The following is a 5,065-nucleotide window of genomic DNA, read 5'->3' as shown; positions in this document are numbered from 1 at the left end:
CCCGTCCCTCCCCCCCCGCAAAGCCCCCAAACACGGTTCTCCCCCCAAAAAATAATTTATTAAAAATAAAATAACAACACCGCTGCCCCCGGGTTTGTGACGTTGGGTTGGAGAAGTAGCGCATGAGAACGGTCTGCGCCAAGATCTGTATCGAGGGTAAATACTAATTGTGTAATGTCGTAGTCACTTCTCTAAAATGAAGGGGGTTACCGAATTTCTTCCAGGAGGGATTTCTTGCCAAAATAGTATCTGTAGAAAGGATTAAAAGTTATATCCCAGGAAATTACGGCGCTCTTTCTGTCATTTTCTACATTTTAGTTAAAACACGCGAAGAACATGCTACAAAAAAAAAAAAACCCTGTAATAAAGAGCCAATTTTGTATCACTTTATTCCTGAAGAAATGCTGTCATTTATTTAAAACTCGGGTTATTGGTGGTGCTCTTTCGGCTTTTAGACAAACGCAAAGAAGACCTTATAAGGAAAACGACTGCCCTTGTAATTTATTTCCCTGATCAATTTGGAAGAATATGATTATTTCCCCCCGGCTCTTTTATCAAACTAGTGTTTCGGTCTTCGCCGCCCTGCCTGGCAGGGGCCGCTCCCCTCGCTTGCAACACAAGGAAAAGGAGTTTTGAGGTGCGCTCGATGCCCCATGGATTTTGTGCTAATTGTATTTGGTAGTTTTCTAATGAAATCTACCACTCAAGGAAACAAGGAAATCAGTTTGCTTTTCGCACAAAACATCGAATACATTTTAGGTAAACTGCTTAATTAAATTTAATTTGCAGTGAGGAAGGAATTGCAGATCCGGCGATGCAATTTGGTGGAAAAGGATTTGATTCCCAGGACGGAAACTTAGCACTCAAGCGGGTGACAGAGATTGTGTATCTATGCACATCGAGGGGCATCAAAGGGTATCTTCGCCAGTGAGGGGAGGAAAGTACTTAATTATTAAACTTTTAAACAAATGTGTGGTGTATCCAGTCTTGAGCCAATGTAAACACTCAGCCTGATAAATGCTTCTAGCAACAGAGACGTGTAAAATAGGTTTACCTGAATTTGGCAATGCCGCTTCTTCTGTTTGTTTTAAACCAAAAGGTTACGAGCGGTGTTCTGTAAAAGTTGTGAGTAAACTGTGACCTCTAACTCTCCGTATCCTTGCTTTATGTAAACCAGAGGAAATGAAGAGCCCTGGTATTGTCTGAAAATATCCTCCTGTAGCTAAATATATCACTTCGCTTCTATTGTCCAGCGGCTAATCATTTTACGTAAATACAGCTGTTTTAATCTACTCTTCAGCATCCTATTGATGCACACTGTAGGTCTGCAAAAACCCGCCTTAGTAAAATCACTTTTCAGTAAGAGTACACGGAATAACGGGAACTTTTTTTCCGAGATAACCCAAGCAACAACGATTAAGAAATTCAAAGAAAGGCGCGTTCAGGCACCACCGCGCTGAAGTGCCGCCCATCACCCTTTCGGGAGAGGCGTTTCGCCGGGGCAATGCCCAGGGGCGCAGCGGGGAGCGCGGAGCGGCGGCGGGGGTTCGAGAGGGGCCGGGGCCGGGGCCGGGCGGCCGCGGGNCGGCGGCGCGGAGCTCCTCGGCAGCCGCGGAGCGGCCGCGGCCCGGGCGCGCTCCTTCCTCGTCCCCCCCGCCGCATCGGCCTCCAACTTTCCTGGCTCGCTTCCGAGGAGCGGCAGAAATCGCCTCTGACAAGGAGGAAAACGGAAGAGTGCGGTTTGGGGGTGGGGTGGAGGGGGGTTAAACCAAAACAAAGCAAAACACAAAAATTAAGAAGTTAGCACCAAAGCTGCGGCCGCAGCAGCGGCTTCGCCGAGGGTTATCTAACGAGGAGGACTTAGCGGACGGAGCGGTGTGCGGCGCATGTGGGGTTTGGCGGGGAGCGTGGCTTCCTGGCAGACTGGCTGGTCGGGGATCGGACTTCCTGGGGGGAGGAAATCCTCTCATCGCTGCGGGGAGACCTGCTCCGAGACTGCCGTTGTCAGCGGGAGTTGTCCACGGGCGAGGAGGGACGGACGGGCGGACGGAGAGGTGTGCCAGCAAGCAGGTGAGAGCACTCGGCTGTGCTTAACTTCAGGGAAAAAACAGGAGTCTGCAATTTGCACTTCTTAGACCTTTATTTCTTTACCTCTGCTGGCCACAGAGCAAAAAAAAATCAGGTTTATCCCAGAATAATTCGATCTGGCTTCTTTTTGACAATGTGTGTAATAACTATGTAAATATTGTCTCTGATCCTATGAAACCTGGAAGAAAAGGTCTGCTTATTCGAATGTGATCAGGATTGGGTCCCACAATCTGCAAGTCTCTTTTAAACATCAGTCCCATCATTGGGAATAAGGAGAATACAGGGGACATGAACATTTCTGTTAAGTGGAAAAGCCCACCTTCATTCGTCATTGCTTGAAAAATTGCCAGTTTGAAAATGGAAAAGGTACAACTCAATAGATACAATTACTGCCAAATTTAATAAAGGCAAATGATCACTCAATTGACGCTTACTGATTTAAATGGATCCTTTATTGTTTATACAAAAGGCCAAGCATGCTTGATACTTGAAACAGCTCCTAAAATGATATCATTCACACTGTAACAATGTATTTGCTGTATTTATGGTAGAGCAAATTATATATATATATATATATACACACACATACATATACACTATATATATGCTAATTTGTCTTCTCCATGTCTCTGTTTTATAACAGCAATTTTGGTTAACGATAGCTTTTTAGGAAATTGAGCTAGGCTCCTCCTAAACATAGTCATAGAATTCAAGCAGCCTTGTAAAAAAATCTGCAAAAGAAGTTAGTGTACATCTAACTATGCTTTCAGTCCTTCCTTTGACTTATTTTTATACAGATTCTCAGTATCACCCAGTGAAAACAAGTTTGGGGTTTTTTTGTTTTTGTTTTTTTTTTTGGTGGTCTGTGGGGCGAGATGCACGCCCAGGAGAATAAAACCAGGAAACAAAGTTGTGCTACAGGATCACCTTTTTATAAGGCTTTCAGTCTTCTTGTACAGAGCTGACCACACTAAGCCAGCATAACCTTTGGTTATACATGTCAGTCGAGAAAGGGTGATAGGAAGCATTAGGTTGACTATAGAAATGTCAACAGAGGTTCAGCACTCCTCAACTGGCTATCAGCAAAGTTAATTACTTACTACCATGATGCAAAACATTGCAGGAGTAGGGGGATAACACTGAAGAGCATGTATTTGGTGGTACTAGCACAAAAGCGTTACAGAGATGTGTTAAAAAGTCTTGATTCAACTCCAGTTAGACTAGACTCCTGGTCTAAAACTGAACCCAGCTGGATACTTCCAACTTCTTCTTTCGTGGAATGTACCTAAAGCACACCCACGACTTCACATTCTCTTTTTGAAATGAGCACCTAGGCAGTGCAAACTGAAGAGTATTTATTTATTTGAATTTCATCTGAACTCTAACTGAGTTGAGACCCAAGAGAGCTAATCATTGTCCTTCTACCAAAGCAACAACACAGCTCCAAATACTCAGAAAATGCTTAACGAGATACACACATTACATCATCATAACCAACAGTAAGAGCAGCAGGCCTCTCTGTATTTAGGGTGTAAACAAAGAACAGCACAGAAACACCCCCACAATTTTAAGAGGGCACACTAACAGTGTCAGAAAGAGGGGTTTACTATCCTGAACTCAGCCAGGACTATAGAATGGGTGAGGTGTATGAGTTGGCACAAATCTCAGGGAAAAGGGGAGACAATGAAGGTAAACACTTCTTTTTTAAAACAAGACAAGAGTGGACAAAGTATTGATACTTTAGTAAGATATACTGACAGGAATCTTTCCATGATTAGAAATGCAGTTGCTTGGCAGCTTAACTATCTCACCAAGCTGTCTCTGCTTTGCCAAGTTGCAAGGGCACAAGCTCTCCAATCCATTTCACAGCAGTCAGCTTTCCACTTGTACTTGAAAAATAATGATAATGAACAAGGTAAGTTCAAAGAGTCATTTAACAAACCTCCAAAGTAACTTCTTTCCATTATGAAATACAGCATACTGCTAGAATACTGCCTGTAATGTCTTCCGCTCTTTCTTGCACCTGCCATATAAATGTGCTGTTTGGTATTATATTAATTCTCCCGGACTTTTATGAACAGGGGTAGGGGAGGCCAAGATTCCCCTTTGTTATCAAATAAGGGAAATGAATACTGCTCAAGGCAGGTGACAACAAAAATGCTTACCTCCCTCCCTGTGACATGATACCCCCCTCAAAACCGGAAAAAAAAAAAAAAAAGAGGACCCCCCCCAAACTTGTCTATCCAAAATTGAAGATGAAAATTCAAGCTATAATAAAATAAAAATAACCACCCAACATTCATAAAAGAAATTTCAGCAAGTTCTCCATTTAATACCCTCATGTAGATAGACACACACACTAATACTGTTTAATCATTACCTAAATGACATTCTGCATTCTAACATACTTGATACCTGTCCAATGTGATGTATTATGGGAAGATGAAACACTTCACGTTCTCATCATCAGATGTCAGTTCTTCCCCTACCCCCAATTCTGTCCCTAGAAATCAATAGTATGCCTGAAATTTTACAGTAATTTAAAAAATAAAAGAAAATCCCAGAACAATTCAAATGTGAAGTCCACCCCAAAGTCTATAAAACTCTACCTGGCAAAGACAGTAAAGACATGGTGGTTTCACCAAACAAATTTTTGCTCCCCCCAAAATAAAATATCTAGCTTTTTTTTGAGGATGGGGACAAGAAAACACAAGGAGGAAAGTGTGAAATGTTGAAAGGGGTTATCTAACTCTGATCTGACATTTTGTCCACATAATAGTCCTAAAAGTGTGATTAGAAGGAAATAAACCCCCTCTAACTGTAAGCCTAAGTCAGTCAGAAACTTAAATGTAGAGAACAAATGCTATTATTTAACAGCAAATTAGTGATGAAGAGTGAAATGCCTAATAACACAGTTGCATTTAGGAGAACCTAGCTTCTTGCCTTTAGAAGAGGAGAGTAAACAAAAATGCATAGG

This window comes from Apteryx rowi, unplaced genomic scaffold, assembly GCF_003343035.1.
Source record: "Apteryx rowi isolate R43461 unplaced genomic scaffold, aptRow1 scaffold_249, whole genome shotgun sequence".
Taxonomy (NCBI): Eukaryota; Metazoa; Chordata; class Aves; order Apterygiformes; family Apterygidae; genus Apteryx; species Apteryx rowi.
This window is presented reverse-complemented; position numbering follows the sequence as displayed.